This window comes from Ambystoma mexicanum, chromosome 13 (genome assembly GCF_040938575.1).
Source record: "Ambystoma mexicanum isolate Mex_15411 chromosome 13, UKY_AmexF1_1, whole genome shotgun sequence".
Taxonomy (NCBI): domain Eukaryota; kingdom Metazoa; phylum Chordata; class Amphibia; order Caudata; family Ambystomatidae; genus Ambystoma; species Ambystoma mexicanum.
The window spans coordinates 37,848,211-37,874,348 of NC_090938.1; the positions used below are offsets into that span (position 1 = coordinate 37,848,211).

Sequence of the window (26,138 nt, forward strand, 5' to 3'; positions counted from 1 at the left end):
GTTAAGATGTACTTTTGGCACCAATGTGACAGAAGTAAGTTTTGCAAATCTCTCAAAAAGCGGCTTATGTAACAATAAGTCACACAGGCCACAACTTACAGTACTGCACTACTGTTAAAAATGTCAGCCTAAATGCTGGCTTCCCACACCCTGCACAGCACGCCGCAGTACTGCACTACTGTTGAAAGATACCAGCCCAAACGCTGGCTACCCACACCCTGTACAGCGCTCTGCAGTACTGCACTACTGTTAAAAGATGACAGCCCAAACAATGGCTACCCACACCCTGCACAGTCCTCTGCAGTACTGCACTAGATTGGGTACATAAGCAATGATCTATTTCTGCCTTGCATCACCAGCCTGGCAAACTCCAGACATTGGTGGCAGCAGTGGGATTGTAGTGAGTTACTTTAAGAAACACTAGCTGTACCCGCTGTATCATGATGCGATTTAGAGCTCGCACAGCCTCTCTCTTTCTCTCTTTCTCTCACACACACCCACTCATTCTCTGTGCGCTCCTTCTCGCACTTACTCTATATCTCTGTCTCTTTCTATGTGGGAGCGAGCAGCATTGTCAGGTGTGTGTTTCCTAGAACCATCCCAACCATTGCTGACAGCTGCGTGACCAGAGCAAAAACACAGATATCATGCGGGGGAGGATGGATGAAGTGATTTTTTGCAAATGCACCTGCTAAAAAAAGAAAATGATTTAATTACACTTTAACATTTTAAACTACCCCTAATAAAACATGTACAGTATTATTTTCTAGTGTACATTTTAGTCATAATAAGAATGTTACATTTGTATCACTGATGAAAGCACAAAATGTAAACCTAGAATAAAATGTATACATTATTATTTGATAGATGGTTACAATTCCAAGATGAACAGTCTTGTGCACTATGTTTATATTCTTTCAAAATACCCCCATGGGAAAAGAGAACAGGAAAAATTGCACCAATGAAGGTTCCAACCTGATTTGCATATAAAGAGAATTTTGCGATTGTAAGGATAGCCACATGTCTTTATGTTTGACAAACATGTCTATGTTGAAAGGCAAAAGGGCTGCCTTCTTGCATCTCTAAGCACCTGTTGCATACCGGGCTTGGTGCTTATTTAATTTTCCACTCACCCTCGTATTAACATGTTTATAATATTGAACCACACATAATGAGATGGACAGCCTTCGGATTTGGAAGTAAGAAAATGGCAGCAACATGAGTCACTGCACCAGGGGTCGAAGGCTGTCCTGATGTGTTTCCTAGCCACACACATTATTTTAGTCAAAGCTCAGGGTAAGGATAGCTCTGAACATACTCAGTTGCCAGTGGACAGACATCAAATTATATATATATATATATACATATATATATATATATCGCTGCCCTATAGTTAATGTGAGCCGGACTCCCATAGGAACACCCTCAAAATGCTATTGTTAATAACATTTGACTCGAGTGACGGATTGGACCATAGTTTCGTAAGTGATTAAAAACCCACGGGCTCCCCAGACTGCAAAGTTTTGTAAAGATATTTAAAAAATAAGAACGTTATTAAGCCTTAAAAACCTTTTTCTTTTCGAAAAGTGCAGCCTACTTCCCATTTATTTTCCCATAGGCAAACAAGGTACATTTTTGCCAAAGAGCACAGCCCAAATCGCTGGACGGATTTGGGCCAGGTCAGAAACAATTTGGGCATGAAGAATTTACTCGTGATCCATGCATGGTTTGGGGTTATTCCATGCAGTAGTTATTTAAATATTTGATGGAGGGAGAAGGGGGTGCCCCCTTGTCAAACATATATGGCTATATTTCAGGGATTTACCTGAGACCGGAGTTTTTTAGAAATGAAACGACCGCCATCTTGTTTTTCTCTTGATGCAAGAGATATTCACGGCTATAGCCGAGGATATGGGAAAATAAAATGCAGGAAAAATACTATTTGAAGGTAAAAAAACATGCAAATGCCATCAGGTTGGAGGTTTGGAGGTGGGGGTGGTGGTTAGAGTGCACTGAGTGAAATTTGGGAGTTGGAGAGGGTCGAGGGGCTGAGTTTACAATACAAATCTTTCTGTAGCCTCAAATAGCTGACATCTCATAGCAAACTGCGTCGCAGAAACAGTGTGTGTTGTGCGGGAGAAGGAAAAGGGCAGGAGAGATGAGGAGGCCATCTGTGGAATGGGGGTAGCTGGCACAGATGAGGCGGGCACTTGGTCAGGGCCTTCAGGGCAGGAAAGCAATTTTTTCTGATTTTTTGCCGATATTCGCGGCTATATCCAGACCTATCAAGGACTACACATACCCGCGAGCAAGAGTAGTTCTGTCCCCGTGTCTATATATTTTGGGGTGTCTGTGTTTTATTTCTTTTTGAAAGTGATTTTGATAGGAATGGTGACGTCAGGGGTGAAAATCGCTCGCCACGGTCAGTGACACAGTAGGTATATGGGAGTCTTATCTATACCTATGTTGGCTGTTTTCAGACTCTCGTACATGTGAGGCTGTGGAGAAAAACAGAAGAACATAGTTTAAAAAAATGTATCTACAAAAAGGAACCCCCCTATTCTAGTTTTAGATGCCCTTGCACTGTAGTTTAGTCTGTGTTTTGTCACTCTTGTTAGTATATCTTGTGTCTATTAAATGTTTCCCTACCTAGTCGACTCTCATGTAGTATTCTCTGCTTTGTTTAACTTCACCTACTTTACATTACTACATCAGCTGGATTGTACTGTTTTGATCTTTTAAATTCTATTGCATTTTAAAATCTGAAGTGAGCCCCCCCATTTAACTTGCAATTTATAACCTTGGTTATAATAAAGGTCAATGAACTGTAGCCGCAGGGATAATAAAAATAGTTTTTTGTTATTATTTGATTGTATTTGTTTATTTCTATGTGATAAGCAGTCCTTAAGAGGACAGTTTTGGGGTACACTGGGTGTAGTGTCTTAGCACATCTGGAGTACTATTTTGATGTTATGAAGGAACACTTGCATTTCCTTCATTGTTAGGTGAACTCCGTCATGTCTATAGAAATTGGCCATGTAGCACTGTATGTTGTTGTTTAAAATCCATAATTGGTTGTGGTCTCTCATGAATGCTGAAACAACTTCATTATCATTTCTCCGCAATTTCTCAATTTTACCATTAAATCATGTGGTCCATCTCCATTTGTCGCACTGAGTCAGATTATAAAGATAATGCTGATGTGAGGAAATAGTTCCGTGAGTTTTGACATGTCTTGTTTCATCATTAAAGTAAGGGGCACGCCTCATACATTCCCTAAATCATTGCCTCCATAATGAATTAGTATGATGTCTGGCTGCCCTGTACTTCTCAGACAGAACAATTTTGGAAAAACTTGGAACAAACACATTCCCCGCAATCCAAACTATGTAATTATAAAATCTTGCAAACCTAGGTCCATGTTAATATGTAGTTTCTCTGAAAAATCTAGTAACCAAAACAGCCAACTGTCTCTGATCAGCCCCACAGTTTTTAAATCAACCATGATATCTGCATTCTTTCTCTGTTTTCAGGAAAATTATGCATGTGTTTTTTGGAGTTTGTAATTGGTTCACGGTACTGTTGTAATTATCTGCGGCTATCCAGCAGCCACTCAGTGCGTGGTGTTGCTACCCGCGGGTAGATGTGGTACCCTGTGCAGCTGCAGGTATATTGTGGCAAATGGCATGTCGTCTGTTTGTGGATGTGTTGTAGCTATGGCTATCCGACATTTTGGGCGGGGTACCATCAGAGATGTATTCAGTTGTTTGTGGGATTGGGAGAGACCAGGGGAAGATGCGTAGCTGCGTTGAAGGAACTCGACGTCCTATTGGCTAATTTTGCACGCAGGTGTTCTCATTGGCTCATTCGATGACACGTCTACGCAACCTATAATAGCTGTTAAAAAGAGGCGCGAAGACGTGTAGCCATGTCAATGTAACTTTCAAAGTGATTAGGCCTTCCATTGACGCGGCTACTGTCACGTGCAGGAGTTATAGCTCATTGGGTGATGTGATTGGTCAATCACTTAGGTGCAAATACGTCATTGCGCTTGGGTGTACCCCGAGTGTATTTAAATTAGGTTTCGGTTGGCTATACCACGTAATCGCGGTTGCACCCCTCTCCCAAACACTTTTTTCATGTTTTCTGTCATTGCTTTTCGTCTCTTGGTGGGTGAACTTTATTGTGAGCCTTCAGAAACTTTTAAAAGCAGTAGCTTGATTTATTCATTCCTTTTTTCCTTTCTTGTTCCTATAACCTTGTCCTTTGTCTTGTGCTTTGTAGTTTCTCAGTTTTTGTTATTTTAAGCTTGTTATATATATATATATATATGTATTTGACTTTTTGATATTAAGTGGCAGAGTTCTTTTTGTGTTGTTTATTTTTTTTACAGTTTTTATTTTTCCTGCACAGTCAGCATTTCAATAGCACTACGAGCAGCACTGATGATGAGGAGGGGTGGGTGGCTTCAGCTTTACCGCCGCGGAAGAAGCAATGTGCACAAAAACACACAGCTGTCAGTTGGCAATATTTCTGCGTAAAGGAACAACACAGCAAAAAGGGGATCGAGGAGGTCATGTGTAATTTCTGTGGTAAGGTTTTGCACAGGGGACCATCGCACAAGCCGTTGCAAAGCTTGGGGGACATCCACGTTAATTCAAAATCTTGTCCGCGTTCATTGGGATGAAGTGGATGAATCCTACAGGAAGGCTCCGGTGAAGCATAAGGTCAAAGCACATGGAGCGAGATCCGCGCCGAGGATTTATCATCTGTACCACAGACTTCCAATTCCACCACCAATTATTTTCCACCAAGTAACACCCAACCTCAGTCCATTCTGCCTGCACCTGATCTTTCTAATTTTATTGTGATGTGCAAAACCTGTTACAGTACGATCGAGGTGAGAGGTTGCACTCTAGATGCTTTGGGCAAGGCTCTTTTGGAACATATGGCCAATTGCCAACATTGGTATATTTTTAAGTGTTCATTATTTCACCCCATTCTTTAGAAAAAAACTTTAAACAATGTACAAAATATAAAATGCGAAAAAAAATAAAAGTTCTTTTTTTAACCTTTTGTTATATATATATGAATCCTAGTGTTTTTCCTACCTCTTTTTTTCTTATCCCCCAAAATGCGGACAGTTTTTAAGTTATAAAAATAGACAATAAAAACATACACTATAAATATGGATCACAGACCTTTAATTGATCCTTTCAATACAGTGTGTGTTCAAAAAAAGACATATGTTTATGTCTTTTATCATAGCCGAGGTAATCCCATGTGGGAGCCGCTAATGGACCCCCCCAGCTGTTGCTGCATCTATCCGTGCATGTATTTTGAAGAAAAAAACATATCTACACACCCACACACATATATATACTTCTTTTAAGATGTATTGAGTATAGTCTTTGTACACTGTAACACTTTAATAACGTTCTATTTATCAACAGCACATATAAATGAAAATACTTTAAAAAGTTAAGGACATATGCAAACAAAGTTATTTAACAACAGGTTTATTTGGGGTGAATGTGGTTGTACAATTTCGTTTTTTATTTTACTTTCTACACATCATATATTGTTTTCATGAGCCCAATTGTTTGTATTAGTAATGTCAATTATGTACGGCATAACAAAACCTTTGACATTTCCAAGGAAGAAAACTTCCGTTGCTCGAACATTAAGGTGAGAAATACATTGTAACAAAACCGCTGAAATTCAAGGAAAAACTTTAGTTGCAGGGATGTTAAGGTGAGAACTTAACGCAACAAAACCCCTTAAAGCCACCTTAACTTCACGCCGCCTTGTTGCGCAGCCTATGGCCACAATAATGACATCACAGATCACATCACTATTTACATTAGAACAGTATCTGTCATTAAGCATGGCCTTCAGACATGATCAGTTTACATGGCCAAATATATTTCAATATATGAATGCGTACTAATCATGGTGTTCTGTTATGGACAGTGGTCACAACCTTCACCCATGTGCAAGCAGGCCACCAATCATAGACCTTGGCCTTCACCAGTGGCCCGAGTCTTCACCCTTGTCCACTGGATATTATATACACTGATCAGGCACTAGCCATGGACTGTAGCACAATACTGGCCAGTGGCCACAAGCTTTGGCTGTGCCCACTAACCAAAGTTTAGTTTAACAGATAAATGGGCCATTAGCCATGGCCTTTGACCTTGAGCAATGTGTATATCTTTTGGCCATGTCCACTGTATATTTTAAAATAACATGCCATACGTGATGGACTTCGGCTGTGCCCACTGTATATTATACAGCACTAACCAGCCACTAGCCATGGCCTTCCACTGTGCTCACTGTGTATTATACAACACTAACGAGCCACTAGCTATGGCCTTAGACCATGCCCACTGTATATTATACAGCACTAACGAGCCACTAGCTATGGCCTTAGACCATGCCCACTGTATATTATACAGCACTAACGAGCCACTAGCCATGGCCTTAGACCATGCCCACTGTATATTATACAGCACTAACCAACCACTAGCCATGGCCTTCCACTGTGCTCACTGTATATTATACAGCACTAACCAGCCACTAGCCATGGCCTTCCACTGTGCTCACTGTGTATTATACAGCACTTACCAGCCACTAGCTATGGCCTTCAACCGTGCCCATTGTGTATTATGGCCTTCGACTGTGCTCACTGTGTATTATACAACACTAACGAGCCACTAGCTATGGCCTTCGACGGTGCCCACTGTGTATTATACAGCACTAACCAGCCACTAGCCATGGCCTTCGACTGTGCTCACTGTGTATTATACAACACTAACGAGCCACTAGCTATGGCCTTCGACCGTGCCCACTGTGTAGTATACAGCACTAACCAGCCACTAGCTATGGCCTTCGACCGTGCCCACTGTATATTATATACATTAACCAGCCGCTATCCATGGCCTTCGACCGTGCCCACTGTGTATTATACAGCACTAACCAGCCACTAGCTATGGCCTTCAACTGTGCTCACTGTGTATTATACAACACTAACGAGCCACTAGCTATGGCCTTAGACCATGCCCACTGTATATTATACAGCACTAACGAGCCACTAGCCATGGCCTTAGACCATGCCCACTGTATATTATACAGCACTAACCAGCCACTAGCCATGGCCTTCTACTGTGCTCACTGTATATTATACAGCACTAACCAGCCACTAGCTACGGCCTTCCACTGTGCTCACTGTGTATTATACAACACTAACCAGCCACTAGCTATGGCCTTCAACCATGCCCATTGTGTATTATGGCCTTCGACTGTGCTCACTGTGTATTATACAACACTAACGAGCCACTAGCTATGGCCTTCGACCGTGCCCACTGTGTATTATACAGCACTAACCAGCCACTAGCCATGGCCTTCGACTGTGCCCACTGTGTATTATACAGCACTAACCAGCCACTAGCTATGGCCTTCGACTGTGCTCACTTTGTATTATACAGCACTAACCAGCGACAAGCCATGGCCTTCGACTGTGCTCACTGTGTATTATCCAGCACTAACCAGCCACTAGCTATGGCCTTCGACCATGCCCACTGTATATTATATACACTAATCAGCCGCTAGCCATGGCCTTCGGCTGTGCCGACTGTGTATTATACAGCACTAACCAGCCACTAGCCATGGCCTTCGACTGTGCTCACTGTGTATTATACAACACTAACGAGCCACTAGCTATGGCCTTCGACCGTGCCCACTGTGTATTATACAGCACTAACCAGCCGCTAGCCATGGCCTTCGGCTGTGCCGACTGTGTATTATACAGCACTAACCAGCCACTAGCTATGGCCTTCGACCGTGCCCACTGTGTATTATACAGCACTAACCAGACACTAGCTATGGCCTTCGACTGTGCTCACTGTGTATTATACAACACTAACCAACCACCAGCCATGGCCTTCGACCGTGCCCATTATGTATTATACAGCACTAACCAGCCGCTAGCCATGGCCTTCGGCTGTGCCGACTGTGTATTATACAGCACTAACCAGCCACTAGCTATGGCCTTCGACCGTGCCCACTGTGTATTATACAGCACTAACCAGACACTAGCTATGGCCTTCAACTGTGCTCACTGTGTATTATACAGCACTAACCGGACACTAGCTATGGCCTTCGACTGTGCTCACTGTGTATTATACAACACTAACCAACCACCAGCCATGGCCTTCGACCATGCCCACTGTGTATTATACAGCACTAACCAGCCACTAGCCATTGCCTTCGACCATGCCCACTGTGTATTATACAGCACTACCAGCCACTAGCTATGGCCTTCGACTGTGCTCACTGTGTATTATACAACACTAACGAGCCACTAGCTATGGCCTTCGACCGTGCCCACTGTGTATTATCCAGCACTAACAAGCCACTAGCTATGGCCTTCGACCGTGCCCACTGTATATTATATACACTAACCAGCCGCTAGCCATGGCCTTCAGCTGTGCCGACTGTGTATTATACAGCACTAACCAGCCACTAGCCATGGCCTTCGACTGTGCTCACTGTGTATTATACAACACTAACGAGCCACTAGCTATGGCCTTCGACCGTGCCCACTGTGTATTATACAGCACTAACCAGCCGCTAGCCATGGCCTTCGGCTGTGCCGACTGTGTATTATACAGCACTAACCAGCCACTAGCTATGGCCTTCAACCGTGCCCACTGTGTATTATACAGCACTAACCAGACACTAGCTATGGCCTTCGACTGTGCTCCCTGTGTATTATACAACACTAACCATCCACCAGCCATGGCCTTCGACCATGCCCACTGTGTATTATACAGCACTAACCAGCCACTAGCCATTGCCTTCGACCGTGCCCACTGTGTAGTATACAGCACTAACCAGCCACTAGCTATGGCCTTCGACCGTGCCCACTGTGTATTATACAGCACCAACGAGACACTAGCTATGGCCTTCGACTGTGCTCACTGTGTATTATACAGCACTAACCGGACACTAGCTATGGCCTTCGACTGTGCTCACTGTGTATTATACAACAATAACCAACCACCAGCCATGGCCTTCGACCATGCCCACTGTGTATTATACAGCACTAACCAGCCACTAGCCATTGCCTTCGACCGTGCCCACTGTGTAGTATACAGCACTAACCAGCCACTAGCCATTGCCTTCGACCGTGCCCACTGTGTAGTATACAACACTAACCAGACACTAGCTATGGCCTTCGACCGTGCCCACTGTGTAGTATACAGCACTAACCAGACACTAGCTATGGCCTTCGACTGTGCTCACTGTGTATTATACAACACTAACCAACCACCAGCCATGGCCTTCGACCATGCCCACTGTGTATTATACAGCACTAACCAGCCACTAGCCATTGCCTCCGACCATGCCCACTGTGTATTATACAGCACTAACCAGCCACTAGCCATTGCCTTCGACCGTGCCCACTGTGTAGTATACAGCACTAACCAGACACTAGCTATGGCCTTCGACTGTGCTCACTGTATATTATCCAGCACTAACAAGCCACTAGCTATGGCCTTCGACCGTGCCCACTGTATATTATATACACTAACCAGCCGCTAGCCATGGCCTTCAGCTGTGCCGACTGTGTATTATACAACACTAACCAGCCACTAGCCATGGCCTTCGACTGTGCTCACTGTGTATTATACAACACTAACGAGCCACTAGCTATGGCCTTCGACCGTGCCCACTGTGTATTATACAGCACTAACCAGCCGCTAGCCATGGCCTTCGGCTGTGCCGACTGTGTATTATACAGCGCTAACCAGCCACTAGCTATGGCCTTCAACCGTGCCCACTGTGTATTATACAGCACTAACCAGACACTAGCTATGGCCTTCGACTGTTCTCCCTGTGTATTATACAACACTAACCATCCACCAGCCATGGCCTTCGACCATGCCCACTGTGTATTATACAGCACTAACCAGCCACTAGCCATTGCCTTCGACCGTGCCCACTGTGTAGTATACAGCACTAACCAGCCACTAGCTATGGCCTTCGACCGTGCCCACTGTGTATTATACAGCACTAACCGGACACTAGCTATGGCCTTCGACTGTGCTCACTGTGTATTATACAGCACTAACCGGACACTAGCTATGGCCTTCGACTGTGCTCACTGTGTATTATACAACACTAACCAACCACCAGCCATGGCCTTCGACCATGCCCACTGTGTATTATACAGCACTAACCAGCCACTAGCCATTGCCTTCGACCGTGCCCACTGTGTAGTATACAGCACTAACCAGCCACTAGCCATTGCCTTCGACCGTGCCCACTGTGTAGTATACAACACTAACCAGACACTAGCTATGGCCTTCGACCGTGCCCACTGTCTATTATACAGCACTAACCAGACACTAGCTATGGCCTTCGACTGTGCTCACTGTGTATTATACAACACTAACCAACCACCAGCCATGGCCTTCGACCATGCCCACTGTGTATTATACAGCACTAACCAGCCACTAGCCATTGCCTCCGACCATGCCCACTGTGTATTATACAGCACTAACCAGCCACTAGCCATTGCCTTTGACCGTGCCCACTGTGTAGTATACAGCACTAACCAGACACTAGCTATGGCCTTCGACTGTGCTCACTGTATATTATATACACTAACCAGCCACTAGCCATGGCCTTCGACTGTGCTCAGCGTGTATTATACAGCATTAACCAGCCATGGCCTTCGACTGTGCTCACTGTGTAGTATACAGCACTAACCAGCCCCTATCTATAGCCTTCGACTGTGCTCACTATATATTATGTACACTAAGCAGCCACTAGCCGTGGTTTTCATCACACTACTAGCCAGTGGCCATGGCCTTTGGCTGTGCTGACTGCATATTCTAAGGCATTGATGGGCACTAGCTGTGACCTTTAGCCATGGCCACTGACTACAGCTTTCAACGTTGCACACTGTATATTTGAAAGCAGAGCTGGGCTACTAGGCATGGCTTTTAACCATGCACATTGGTATTTTAGAAAACAAACTGACCACTAGATATGGCCTTTGGTGTTGGCCAGTGACCACAGCCTTTGTCATGGCCAAATCCACGGCCTAAATAGCTCTTAAGCTAATCAAAGTTTCCATGAGCTAACTTATAAACAAAGTTATGCCTAATGTCATTACTTATGTAATCAGTTATATACAACGTAATTAGTGTTGTCACCAATGATGGCATCAGTGATGTGATTTGTAATGTTATCATTGTTGTCCTACAACATTGTAACTACTGCTGTCATCAGTGATGTGATCTGTGATGTCATCATTGTGGTCATAGGCTGCACAACAGGGGGTGTGAAGTTAAGGTGGCTTTAGCTGAATTTCAGGGATTTCGTAGTGTTAAGTTTGGTTTGGTTTGTTTATTTAAAGCAGGCACCTAACCCTCAGGTATCTGGGTGCTTAATGCCCCTGCAACTAAAGTTTGTTCCTTGAATATGTATATATATATAGAGAGAGAGGGGGGGGGTGGTGAGCGAGGGGAGGGAGAGAAAGAGTGGGGGCTGGGGCAGAGAGAGAGGGGAGGGAGCTAGAAAGAGAGAGAGAGAGAAAGAGAGAGGGGGAGCCAGAGAGGGGCACGGAGAGAGAGAGATAGAGAGCCTGTGTCACAATAGAAAGCAGAGTGAAGCTGGTGCTATCAAATATTCATTAGGACTAAAGAGAGATGAACGTGTTCACTCCATTAGACCAGCCTTTCATACTCAACCTGACTGTTAACTTAGGAGACTGCCAGCGCTCATCTGCTGCAGATAAGAGACACCGCCAACGCATTGGAATGGAGTTCCAGAGGGCAGGCAGCTGGGGCACCCAGTTAGCCGTGGAGGGAGGGCACTGAGAGCCCGGATGAAGCCCAGGGGCTGTACTTGCCAAATCCCTGCCATGCCCTGCTGGCAGTGGCTCTACCCAGGCTGGGTCATATGTAAGAGCAGCGGCCTGGCATGGAAGCTTGGCAGGGGCTGCCTGGTCATTGCTCATGCCATGACAGCTCTTCTGCACGGAGATTGCACAGGTGTGAAGGGGCTCAGGGGTGAGGACTGGTGGGCAATTGGTTCCAACCACTCGACACAAATGGGGGGGGCGCATATCTGCACCTGTGGTGGTTGAAACCCACACGCTGGGGGGCGGTGGGGTATTGTGCACTGGTTTGCTCCAAGTGCCCTAGTATCGTGCTTTGGGGGTGCAGTGCCACGCGGCGAGCTTTGCTAATGAGTAAATGGCCGTTCGCAGGAAGGTGGGCGATTCTGGGGTACAGGATACAGAGGCCAGACATGGCTAGAAAGGCACTAAGAGGGCCAGAGATTGTGCTAAGTGTGACATGGAGTGCCCATCAGGATGGTAAAGAAGCTGGCATGGTGGGTACAGGGTCAGCGAAATCATGCTCGACGCATTTTTTTGCCCTGATATAGCCTCGGGGTTACATTTTCATGAGCGCGGGTTTTCATAAGGGTGATCAGTCACGGATGGATGTACCTTGATGAGTGAGTTCCAGTGGTCTGTAAGAAGGAGGTCAGTAGGTTAGGGCTTCATGCATTATGTTGATTGAGTTCCAGAGGTCTGCAGAAAGGTGCTCAGTGGGTTAGGGTGGGATGTATCTGGATGAGTGAGTTCCAGGGGTCTGTAAGAAGGAGGTCAGTAGGTTAGGGCTTCATGCATTATGATGATTGAGTTGCAGAGGTCTGCAGAAAGGTGCTCAGTGGGTTAGGGTGGGATGTATCTGGATGAGTGAGTTCCAGGGGTCTGTAGGAAGTGGTCAGTAGATTAGGCATGCATGTTGACATCCAGCGAATCACAAGAAGTCCCGAAGGCATGAGGCAGTGTTGACCTGCCACAGAGAGGATAATGTAAGGGACTGTGACAGATTAACTTCTGGGGCACCAGTGGTCCAGGGATGAATATCGGATTCTAAAGCATCAATCAACCCCTCACCTCTAGTACACTAGAAGGGATCCAAACAGATTAAAATACAAGTAAATTATAAAAACCCCCTTATCCAATTTTGGTAACATGGATGGGACGGCAGGCTTATCTCTGCAAGATCGTGGATCGCTGAATAGTTGCAACACAGCGAAAATGCAATTATTACCCAATGATAAAAGGGACTGTCCAGTCAACGTTGTATACAAATATCTACTTAAATATTATCACAACAGGCAGTTCTAGCAGCACTACAAAATACAAACCACTCTGTAAAGGAGTACAGAGGACAGACAGTTTCAAGAAGGGAAAGGGATGCACTCTGGATACTGACAGGAGGGTAATCAGTAACGTTATTAATGGCAATAGTTCATTAGATCATCCGCACGACCAGTGTGCACTCGCCTGGGCTCTTTTGATATTTTCTAAAGGAATTCAATGATGGGAGATCAACCTCCGAAAATGTATGGGGCTAAACCGCACACATTTTCCTATTCTTGATGCATAACAAACACACATTCACGTGTACTCTGGGTGGACACAACCTACAGGCACAGTCCCCCTGTCATGTTCAGCTGGAATGTGACAGCCGCGGGTACACCAAAGCATCTAGGAAAGGGGAAGGAAACACCTTCCACCTGCCACATGGTCAGCATAATTAAATATCAAAGGCTCCATGGATCTGCCCTTTCTATTGTCAAAGTTTGTCTGGTGGCAGAGACTCTCTAGCATTTCCCACCTGGGAAGCTTGCTTGCAGAGAGTATGGCACGCTGTGTGCTGGCTGGGTACTGGTCCTGGAGCTGTTTGGAGGGTCCTCTGGGTTCAGTATCACCCTCTGTTCACTGGGAGATGGTTAGGGGTGGGATCCTGCTTCCCTCTTTGGAAATCCTGGCATTCCTTCACTGGCGAAAGATGTAAGGCACACCTTCTGCCAGGGTCCATATGAGAACAGACTTTCTGTCTCCATCAAATCAAATACTCCTACCCCCCTGAATAGAATGGGGTCCCCTGCAGGGGTTGCCTACTGTGAACACATGTACCAGAGATGACAGCTCACTGTCATTGATACTTTAGGGCGGGAGCTGGCTTTAGGTCGACATCATGCATATTAACGGTCTTGTGTATGTCGTACAGTGAGCATAGGAAAATGTGTGCGGATTAGCCCCACACATTTTCCAGAGGTTGATCTACCATCATTTAATTTAATTTTTTAAAATGTAAAAAGCCCAGGCGAGCGTACACCCACCGTGCGGATGGTCAAATCCCTCACAGGGACCCACACAGTTGTTACCACAGGTGGGGGTCCTTAGGAGAGATATTTGCAAGCTGCCAGGGGCATGTTAAACCACAATGATCCTGGGCAGTCTGTGTAAGGTTGAGGCCACTGGGCAGTTCATAGTATTCTGGTAACGTGTACCTTTATAGAGAGCGAGGGTCTCGGCCGTGGCCCTGGACCCTCCTCTACCAGCATCGCAGGATTAACCTGCTGCAGAGGAGTATGGACTTCTGCTGTGTTTGACCCTCATTCTGAACAAAAAAGGAGTGACTATCTACCCACTGTTCCTGTCCCCAGAGGAGGGCTTTAGTGAAACAGCACAGCAGGGTGGGGGCACCTTGGAATAGGGCGGGGCACAGCTATGCTAGCTCCCAAACACCGCTCCGGCAGTAACAGCACCGAGTGCCTTTTTGAAAGAGTGTGTGGGGGAGGGGCAACAGAGTGAGATGCCTGGAGACATCTAAGCTTTTTTTTGTTGTTGTAATGTAGTATGTATTATCATTTAAACAGCTGGTCCGGGCATCCTATTGCAATCCAAACAGAGTTACAACCTAGAAAGAAGGATACATCGAGAGGATAACACATACGTCGATAGCCAACAGAAGAACCACCCTACCAAAGGCATGAACATCTGTAATGAGACATATCCAGGCGACATCAAAGGCCAGAAATCTCACGTCTCCCATCATTCGAGCCACTACTGTCCTACTCGCGCCATGTACCAGCGGTCAAGTCCTAACCATGAAAGTGTGCAGAGGGCGGGCTCATCAACAAACGCAATGGGATGCGACGTCGCCGGAAATTATCATATCAAGGCAAAATATGCACATTTCATTAAATTGGCTTTGCATAACCACCCAAATTGCACAGGACGAATGGCATTTGCCTTTCATAAAATCAACACACACACCAAACCAAGAGAGGATATTTTCCGCTAATGGTGCTTTTTTTAAACCTTAAAAGGGTTGAATGTTTTAAACTCCAAGAACCCATACACATGCTTTCCCTGGAACTTCCAATACCAAAATGGAACATATCAACTTTAGTTTTTGTTTTTTTTTGTCAGGCCATATAGTACAGTGGTGAAGTGTCTGGCCTGCAAACCTGGTGACTTTGGCTTTAATTCATAAATTCAATGAGGACATTCAAAGTTTCTCATTTTAGCTGGGGGGACTGAGTTCACCCTCTGAAAAAAGTGGGTGGACTCCTTCCGCCCGGGTCTACCCTTGACTTGATCCCTGTTATGTATGTATATATATATATAGGTAATTTGCAACGCGCTACTGTATAATAATTGCATGGGAGATTGGAAAAGGTCACCTTAATACGCCATACTTTGCGTCAGGTTCCCGTCCGGGTTCGAGGGTTCACAGCCCATCAGGAAAGACCCAATGTGTGGTCACGAGGAGTGCGCCAGAGGGGCTGAGATATATGTACACACCCATCAATACTCACAAAGAGGGCGGGGTCTACATCTCAGTCCCAGTGCGGCAAGGACGCGGAGTGGTGGGTGTGCGGTAAATGCGAACACCATTGAGCAAGGCACCAATTTACTTCTCTATTTGTAGATAAGTCCCCCCTTTAAACAATTATCCCTTAGCGCCATGTTTTCCTTTAGTTAGACCCGTGCCACACAATGATACGCCGGGAAGAGGGGTCGCGAAGACTATACACTTTCTGGTGAATAGGAGGATCCCCAGTCAGGGCCTTGATCCTGGTTCCCGACTCTGACAAGAATCTGAATCACTCGGCAGGACCACCATATACTTATAGAATTGCCCCTTGCAACACCCCCTCTCTCCCCCACCAGAACCTCATAGAACACATAGGGGATTGTCCATGCTCAAGTGGTCTGGTGTAAAGTACAATCTATGAGGAACCTTTAACAAACACTCCAAATATCGGACCAGCGAAGGCCATGGACCTTATATGGGGAAGGACTTCTGGGACATCATCCATAAAAAGGACCCAACTCCTTTCCAGACCCTCATCTCTCCAGCCACCAAAATAGGCTGTGTCTTCATACCCTAAAAGCCGAGACGAGAGGTGCGGAGGCCGGGAGTGGCCGGGACCCCCGTCCTGCCCATATGTGCAAAACTGGTCAGAAAGGTTTGAGAAGATATTGGCTTGCGCCTGAAGGTGGGGTTCATGTATGGGGTCTCCAAAGGTAGTCTTGTGGGTAATCCACTACATCTTCTAATGTCATTCAGCGAGTTTGCTACTTTGGGGAAATGCGATACTATCATTCTAAGACGGGTCTCATCGTAGTATAGTTGAAAATCAGAATAAGTGCACCCCCCCTGGCTCTGAATGAAGAAGGCAACATCCGAGCCCATCCAAACACTGCTTTTTGGGTGCGGTGAAGAAGGAGCATGAAGAGAAAGAAAACGAGGGGTCACTAACACTGTACTTGCGATCATTCGTACGGACCTGGAGATGGGCACGAGACTCCACAAAGGAAGGTCTTCTCTTCATACCGTGAGTAAGGGACCGATATTTAACTCACGTATGAGGATATCTGCACCATGAAACAGAAGTTGATTGAAAGAGGAAACGAGGAGGCAGTGGCACACACCTCTTGGGGGATAGCACTCAAATGATGATAACCAATGGGTTAAGATTGGCTTTGACGCTTGAATGAGTTCTGTATTAATGCTTTTCTCTTAGTCTGCACGAACTGACCACTAAGGAGCAGGCCTGTATCAGCGAAGAGGGGTATTTTGTGTCTGTCTTGGTCTACTGGTTTACCCTTGTCTCATGAAGAACAGAATACGCCCAGTTCTAATAACCTGTGCCCCCATTAGTAGAGCAGAGTGGAGAAGAAAGGTGGTCAACTTGCCTAGTGACCACGCGAATGAGTCAGAGGCAGCTGGGCCCCTTTCTTTGGTGAGTGCTCATTTGATAAAGATGCAGAGGAGCAGCTGCACGCCTCTGCAGAAAAGTCCCGCCCCACTACCTCCTGTGTGTGGAAGCCTAAGATCGTGCCGTGCTTCACACCAGCAGGTGTGACCATACCACGGCGAATATCCGAGAGAAGGTACCCACTGGGAAAACCCTATCAAATGTATCTCCAATTAGATGACAATCTGAGGGAGGAACTCCCTGAAGGAATATGAAAAAGAGTGAAAGAGGAGCTGGTGACATCACGAAAGACGAGCGTGACGCCCTGAGATATTGGCTGAAGAGAATGCATGGATCTTATGGAAACTGATGACGATGTTAAGAATCGAGTAAACTGTCATATGTAAAGAGAAGAGTGCACGTGTAAGAAGCACTGCAGAAAATGCAAGCCGTTCAATAACTGTACAGGTGCTGTAACGCAAGTAGACTAAGTGATCTTAGAAGCTGGCTATGAGTAGTGAATAGACTGCAGGCAGAGCCGCCATTATATAAAAGCTGGACATCGGTTTCATAAATTTTGTAAGCCAGGACCCATGGAGAAGAAGGGCTGAGAACTGTGTTGCAGCAAAGAGTTAGCTGAGATTGTGGATACAAATGGAGAGGCTGTCTGGCCTGTTGTCAAAGCTGAGGCAGCCAAGGCCGGTTATCTATTCTCAAAGGCAGTGAACGTGAAAAGCTGAATCATCCCGTGTTAAGGTGCAAAGAAAGAACACCATGCGTGCCAAGATTTATTCATATAAGACATTTAAATGCTGCAAAATTGACCAAATCGTGGTCACCTGTCACATGGCCAAGGATGGAAATAGAGTTGAGTTTGGAGTCCTAGAACAACGATAGTGCGTGCTCGCACTTCCTTATATTCCCTGAGACAAGAATACTCTGCAAGGCCATGTTCAAAGACAATCTTCATGGCAGAAGGCATGGGTGATGAGAGATGTTGGGCAAATTGGGTGGGGAGGCAAAGTCAGGTCCACCTCCTGGCACCTGGGTTTGAGCTTACGTGCTTCTAAGTAAGCCGAATGTTCCAGACATGGCACGAGCATGCCAAACAATTATAGAGGGCCATGTAATCAAGGGCCTTGTAGTTTGAGAACCAATGATATACCATGTACTTAATAGTGTTGAAGATGACATGTTTTAGAGGTGGGCATAAGTTGTCCACCTGACAGTAGATATCCAATCGCAATCCCACCCCTTGTAGAAAGTATACTTAAATGTTCCCCTTGAGCCTATCACAGCCTCTCGTAGGTTTTTCTCATTTACCACGTAGTGTGACATCACCTATGATAAATGTTTTGTATTTTAATGTGTTTTTATGTGAAATGTACTGAGAGCTCGAGTGAACGTCCGTTGATGTCCGTTGTAGCTCCCAGTGTTAGATAATTGATATTAAAACAGTAACCTTTGCCATCTTCCTGAGTTGGTTCGATTATTTGGTGTTGGAGTTATTCTGCATCCCCATTGCATGCACGATACCCGAAAGGCTACACTCAAAGACTTCACCAAAACTCAGAGTACACAGAAGGACAGGCCATTCACCTATGTCAAAAGCCTTTATTGCATCAAACGAGACAATCAGAAATTCCTCCCTGGTAGAGAGAGCGGTAAATCTTAGGTCCATTGTGTGCCTGACATTGTTTCTGACATTGGCCCGAACCCGGTCTTCTACCCCTAATCCTGATTGGTCTCTCTGCACAGGGATGGGTAGAACCTTGTTTATCCTGTTGGCCAGGATTTTAGCACATATTTTAAAATCATTTTTAAGAAGTGAACCTGCACTATTTGAAGAACACTGGTCAAAATCTTCAGCCACTTTCTAGATAACAGAGACGAGGACAAGGGAAAAGGTGTGCGGATAACACCCTCCCACCATGGTGGTGTGGAAGACCTTGGCTAAATGTTCTCCAAAATATTTAAGAACTTAGTTAGTCAGAATGTAAATATTTTGTAGATGGAGACTGTGAAGCCATCTTCTCTGGGACTTTGCCACCTCACATGGAACCTGTCACAGAAGCGCCTCCTGCGTCTAATCTGTTGTGCACCTCCGACAAAGGTAGATCCAGATTATAAAGACCCTTCAGGTCACCCATGACCTGGCCACGCTTGGTAGGATCAGATAGCCAAAATCTGCAAGCATTGCCATGGAAACACCATATATGGGGGCTCCTGGGAACAAGTGGCTCATTGGAGCATTCTTCTGACCATAAATAGATAAATAAGCTGAACTTCTTGGCTGGAACCAAGGTCTCTCATGCAATCTGGCTCAGGTACTGTCAGAGCCGCGCAGACGCGGTTCGGCTCCATTTTGAACCAGACGAGGAAGAGTAGATCTGGGGTCTGGTCTTATTTATAAATGGGGAAAGATGGCTCAGTGGAGGGAGTGTGACGGTCATTGCACTGATATCCAGGCAATCAGTTGAATCTTGGTACTTGCCCCATCCTTCTGTAGGCCCTTTTATCTGACATTAGGGAGGACAGTTCGGCGCGCAGAGCTGGTTCTACAGCAAACTAACTACAGGACCTACAGGCCACCTAAGACCCTGCTATGTAGAAGCAACAGAGGAGGGGCGGGTGGATTAGCACCAGAGGAAAGAAAAAGCAAATCTTGCCTCATTGTAAGTGGGAGGGGGGTCATTTGGCCTGAGAGGGATATGAGGGTTCCACCGTCCCCACGGACCACTGCGTTGACAACAGACGCGGAATATTGCCGTGACCTGGTCTCTTGCAAAACAGTGTCTTAAAGATGGCTGAGCACTCTGAATGCACTCTGAATGCACTCGCTCTGACATGTGATTGCACTTCACAGTGTTGGGTACTTCTGCAAGGTGGATGACCGCAGCGCCCCCTCTGCTGATCAGCTCATGGGCAGGCTGGCAGCAGAGCAGTTTCTGTGCACCTTTACCAGGACCCGTGGTTTCTACACGATTGCCCCCCTCCTCCCCGGCCCAGAAAGTGTGAAAGAGAGGTAGCTAGTCTTCTATCCAAAGAGACATTTTCAGTATGTGGGTACGCCTACTGAACCCAAGAAGATATCTTTCACTTTTCAGAGGCCGGTCAATAACTTTATAATTGATCTTAATGAGATCTGTGACTTATTTCCGTGACACAGAGTCTTTTGTGCCAGTTAGATGGCTCTACTCTGGAATTACAGCGCCTGGAAGCCCACGGGCTGTTTGTGCGCTATACAAAGGTAAAACATTTAAAATAAATAAATAAAATGCTGCTGCCGTTCTTACAACATGCCGGCCTGGCCACTATCACAAAGTGCAAGACGGGGCCTAGCATTGTTCTATATGTGTGTCACTCAACGAGTGGATGGCCGACCAAAGGTCCAAAATCAAGCTTGGGCTGTGAATTGGATAGAGCGACGCGAGGCAGCTTTTCAGAGAGTGAAAGGTGCCCTCTGGGCAGCTCCTGTTCCAAAAGCTCCTAAACTTGACCATAATTGATTGCATAAAACTGTGCAATTAACCCAGCACAAGGGCTGTTGTAGTACAGTTAAGTTAGCGGGTCAAGGCACATCGGGCGCCCCCATTAATAGGAGCCTACTTTCACGGGACCAAAAGTAGACTACTATAGAGAAGGGATATTTGCCCATAATATGGGCATTGAAAAAGTTCAGACTCTGTCCACTTAGAAACTTCTTAACTGTTCAGACGGACCATAGACCAGCAGAGGCATAGGCGGGGTAGGGCCTGAGTGGGCAAGGCCCATCCAAAATCCGTACAGGCCCCCTCCGCAGCTCTGTGGGGGCCTTTCCAGATGTTAATGGGTATCCAGTGATATTATTGCAGGAAATAATAAAGAATGCATTTACAAAGATGAAAAAATATTGCAAGAAAATAACAGAGTGGGCGAGCAATACCTAAAAGCAGAAACATATTGAAATAAAGGAAAGAAAAGTTAATGAGAGGGGTGGGTTTTTGATGTAAAAAAAAAGCAGATTTGGGTTAAAATTGGGATAAAGGGGAGGGATGAAAGGAGAGTATAGGAGAGGTAAGGGGGGTCAGGGGTCCCCCCGCCCTGAAAATAGGTATTAATACAATGCGCACTCTAAAAGGCGTAATATACATGCAAAAGGGGCTCTTATAATATGAACCATTGGTGTCCTGCGCTTGGGTTGGGTGTCGGCTGCCCAGTGGAGTGTCGGAGAAATCCCCCTGCTCCGGTAAATAGTTCCACTTTTTGGACACTCCTGGCTGCGTCTGCGTGGGCTAGAAGTCACGTGGCTCATTGCAGTGAGTGAGAAGACCCCTGACTCAGGCGTGGACCCGTCTATATCCACGGCTATTAGTCAAACATTAGGCATCACCAGAACACGGCCCGTCGTGAGTAAGCGCACATTAGGCTGGCCAGACGCTGCCGCACTTTTTGACAGGGAAAGTGCGCTGCAGGTTTACTGCAGCGCACTCTGGGATTTGTTTCGTCTGGTCCCTTGGATGGCGTCTTTAGTGCTCCAGCGCTTTCGGGGTTCTGCGAGACCTTTCTGGGCACCTTGCGGACTCACCAAGGGTTGATGGGACACCCCGCACAGAGGCGCAACTTGCGCCCGCCTCGGCTCTTTCCTGCAGAGCTCCAGGGAAGAGCCCGGCGAGTCATTAGGTCCAGCTGGATATTAAATAGCACCCTAATGTCAGTGTCCGTCCTCGGGCAATGTTGCACGGAGCTGACGAGCCCACGCTTGCCACGTTGATGCCACCTTGGGATCATGAACTCTTTCCTGGGCTCAGCAAAGGATCATGCCAACTACATGTATGTTTGTGTGAGATTCTAGTATTGAGAGTAATGCCGGTTTCAGGGCATGTTCAGCGTGCTTTATGGGACAGGGTAAAGGACTGGAGGAGGGGGACAGAAGTGGGGGGCATGGAAAGGGGCCGCAGCTGTTCTCCCCCCTGAAAGACCCGTGAGCACGAGTGCGCCGTGTGCCTAGAAACACAAGCGTGGACATTAGAGGGAACTTAGGTTCTCCTTCCATAAGTGTCCAGCACTGACCCCTGATCCTATACAACGTGCTTGGTCCACTGGGGCCTTTCACTTAAGCCCCCTCCCATGCCAAGACCTTCTCAAGCACTTCTGGACCACACACACTATGCCCCGTGGTCTCCAATGGCAGCACCCGCCTGTGGCTCCTACTGACCACTGCGTTCTGTGCCTGCACCCCTTGCTTCTGATAGGACGAGGGGGATGCCGGTGTCTCGGAAGGGATGCTCGTACCAAGCAGGGTCTACAGTTCAGCAGAGTGCGTTCCCCTTAGCGGTACGGGGGTACCCAGGGGACATTAATCCATGTCTCCAGAGTAGACCTTAGGTCCCCTCCCCACACCCCGACCTCCCCCCGACTTTGAGATGTCAGTCTCTCCTGGGGGAAGTCGACAGCTTGATAGGAGGACACTGGAATATCTTGGCTTTATAATAATATGGATGCTGTGGTTACCCCCCCTCCCCGCCCCCCCAGAACACGAGGGAGATGGGGGTCTCCTGGATCAATACGAATAATCATGGCGGGGCCAAGGCAGTTTATAAAGAAGGAGTGGGATCTTTAGGTTGGATAAGAAAATGAGGGTGGCGGTGTGCCGCCAATCTTTATAAGAATGTGGGGGTAAAATGTGTTATTTTTATAGCGCCTTAATCAAAAGCGCTTTACAGAGCACATATTTACATACAATATCACCCAACCGAAATTGGTACGCATTTATCGACCTCGGAAGGATGAAAGGCTGAGTTGGCCTTTGCCGGGATTTGAACTTGCGACCTACAGATCACGCTCAGATTGCAGCAGCGAGCACTCAACCCACTGAGTTATCTTACCGGCGCAGGCAGAGCGGGGAGGGGAACTGAAGCGCACAGAGAGACAATCATTTCAAAAACAAGGGAGGGAGCTGGAGAAACACGACAGCTAGAGAGAGACGGCGGGAGTGAGGCATGGAGGGGCGTGAGGCATGGAGGGACGTGAGGCACACAGGCCAGAGGGGAGCGTGAGAGAGAGACCGCGGGAGTGAGGCATGGAGGGGCGTGAGGCATGGAGGGACGTGAGGCACACAGGCCAGAGGGGAGCGTGAGAGAGAGACCGCGGGAGTGAGGCATGGAGGGGCGTGAGGCACCCAGGCCAGAGGGGAGCGCGACAGAGAGACCGCGGGAGTGAGGCATGGAGGGGCGTGAGGCACCCAGGCCAGAGGGGAGCGCGACAGAGAGACCGCGGGAGTGAGGCATGGAGGGGCGTGAGGCATGGAGGGACGTGAGGCACACAGGCCAGAGGGGAGCGTGAGAGAGAGACCGCGGGAGTGAGGCATGGAGGGGCGTGAGGCACCCAGGCCAGAGGGGAGCGCGACAGAGAGACCGCGGGAATGAGGCATGGAGGGGCGTGAGGCACCCAGGCCAGAGGGGAGCGCGACAGAGAGACCGCGGGAGTGAGGCATGGAGGGGCGTGAGGCACACAGGCCAGAGGGGAGCGTGAGAGACAGACTGCGCGAGTGAGCCATGGAGGGGCGTGAGGATACAAACCAAGGCACACAGGCCGGGGTGTGGCGCGAGTGAGACACAGGTGGGGAGTGAGGCATGGAGGGGCGTGAGGCACACAGGTCAGAGGGGAGGTGAGAGAGAGACACAGGTGGGGAGTGAGGCATGGAGGGGCGTGAGGCACAGAGGCCAGAGGGGAGGTGAGAGAGAGACACAGGTGGGGAGTGAGGCGTGGAGGGGCGTGAAGCACAGAGGCCAGAGGGGAAGTGAGAGAGAGACACAGGTGTGAAGTGAGGCGTGGAGGGGCACGAGGCACAGAGGCCAGAGGGGAGGTGAGAGAGAGACACAGGTGGGGAGTGAGGCATGGAGGGGCGTGAGGCACACAGGTCAGAAGGGAGGTGAGAGAGAGACACAGGTGGGAAGGATACAAACCAAGGCACACATCCGGGGGGTGCGCGAGTGGAGAGTGAGGCATGGAGGGGCGTGAGTCTTGAAGGATACAGCCCAAGGCACGCACGCCAGAGGAGAGCGTTAGAGAGACACGGGTGGGGAGTGAGACAGGCAATATACAGGCAAATACCACAGGTGGGTGACAGTGAAGGGTGTGAAACAGTCAGAAGAGAGACATGTGCAGTGCAGGTCGATAAACAGAGGAGAGAGGGGTCTATGCAGATTATCGATAAATAAGCACGGGTGGGTGGGGTTGGAGGGCTGATCCATGCAGATGGACAGCCAGAGCGGGGGAGATAAGGGGGGAGATGTCCAGCAAAGCAGGTGGAACCTGATGCTTGAAATATACATGAAATAGCACGATATAAAACCACCAATGTCCACTTGACGCCAGTGGGCAGCGGGCAGCGGGCACCCCAACACCGCCCAAGATGCCAGCCTCAGAAACCCTCTGGCACAGCAAGACGTAGCAGGTCACTTACCCCAGGGTGGCGACGCCCGGCTCTGTGGCAGGTGTGCGGCATATGCCCCTTCCCAGTTTCACACCCCAATTCACGACTCTGCTATGTATCGATTGGGCGGCCGGACCGCTCCGTCAACATATCAACGGGTCCGCTGGAGACGGTCTTGGGTTTGGGGGCCAAGCTGTACGCCAGTGTAGATCGTCTTGGCGAGGACCAAACTGTATCGAAAGCTTTGATGTGAATCCTCTACTGGGTTCCAAACTGACCCACCGCGTGTGGAGACCACGCTATGGAGTGGCAGAGTTTTGGTCCAATTGGATGGTTTTTGACCGAACAAGAGGGTTTAAATGGTCATAGTATAGACTGGTTATAGAGCTATCAAGAACGTTTTTGCTGCTGCTGCTACAGGCAGTGTTGCTCTGGACCAATCAAACATGTTCCAGACCCATCAACTGGTACTATAGTCTGTTGTAGTTCCGGACGGATCAAGCCTAACTGGTATGGTACTGGACTGATCAAACGTATTCCATTGGTGCTGCTATAGACCGTGTGGTTCCGGACCGATCAAGTGTGTTCCAATGGTGCTGCCATAGACTGGTTTCGTTACGACTCTTCAAGCGTACTCCGATGGTGTGGTTCCGGATTGATCAGGCATACATTTAGGGTGCCTCTATAGACTGCATTTGTCTCCCGACACATCCTTGGGCATACTGATGGCTCCAACGAAGACCATCTGGCCTCCAAACCAATCTTGTAGGTTTTCGCCGCTGCCACTGCAGAGCGATGGGCTTCCAGACCGATCAGTGGCGTATCAGCGTCTTGATACAGACCACGACAGGTTCTTGACCATTCGTGTGCGTAACGACGGGTCTGGTCTAGACCGTCTGAGGAAGGGTCTGATCCCTCCGCTTATTGGGAGGTCCCCCTTCGGCTGTTCAGGTCTCCGGAACCACCCTGCGTTTCCACCGCCCCAGTCCTCTCCATTATATGAGGGATGCCTGAAGAAGGCACCCAGGGACCCAAGGGACCAAGGGACCCAGCCCACCCTTAGAGATGGCCGAGCGAGGTCTGCATTAGCCTGTTGGCTTTCCTTTCAAGAGACCGTCTGGCTGCCGCGGCTCTGGCTCCGATGGCAACGTCTGGGTCCCACTCATTCGAAAGCAGCCTTCAGGCGCGAGCCTAGAACTGTATCCTTCCGCCAGAAACAGGGACTATGCTCGACGACTCTCCCTTCCGGGGGCCAGGAGCGGCCCGATCCCGACTGCTGGGCGACAGGGGGCGTCCGGTGTCCCCCCCTTTCCAGAGGCTGAGCACCGACTGCTGCCCGTGTGCACCGCCTGTGCGCCTCTCTCTCCCTCTGTGCTCTGCCCTTGTGTGGGAGGGAGTGGAGGTGGGGGGCGGGAGAAGGGGATGGGGGGGGGGGGGGGCTGTCATTCACCCCGCTCACTTCTCATTTGTAACTGCACGCACTGGGCTCCCAGCGCAGTGGCAGCTCATTTCGGCTTGATATGTCGGTACACGCCTTCTCAGTGCGCCTCAGTCCAGTACCGGACTGGCCTATGGGAATAGCTCCTGGCTTTGCCAGCAAGCGGGAGTCCTCAAAAGACCCACATCCTTCCCC

At 47.9% G+C, this 26,138-nt stretch overlaps 1 protein-coding gene across 1 annotated transcript in view; it reads right to left on the bottom strand.

The window, feature by feature from the left end:
* Window positions 1-25,904, bottom strand: part of LRRN2 (leucine rich repeat neuronal 2) — a 408,631-nt gene extending 382,727 nt beyond the window's left edge. The window contains exon 1 of the mRNA XM_069633117.1: window positions 24,536-25,904. The gene's annotated coding sequence lies outside the window, so the exon portion shown is untranslated. The remainder of the gene's footprint in view (window positions 1-24,535) is intronic.
* Between the last annotated feature and the right edge of the window lie 234 nt (window positions 25,905-26,138).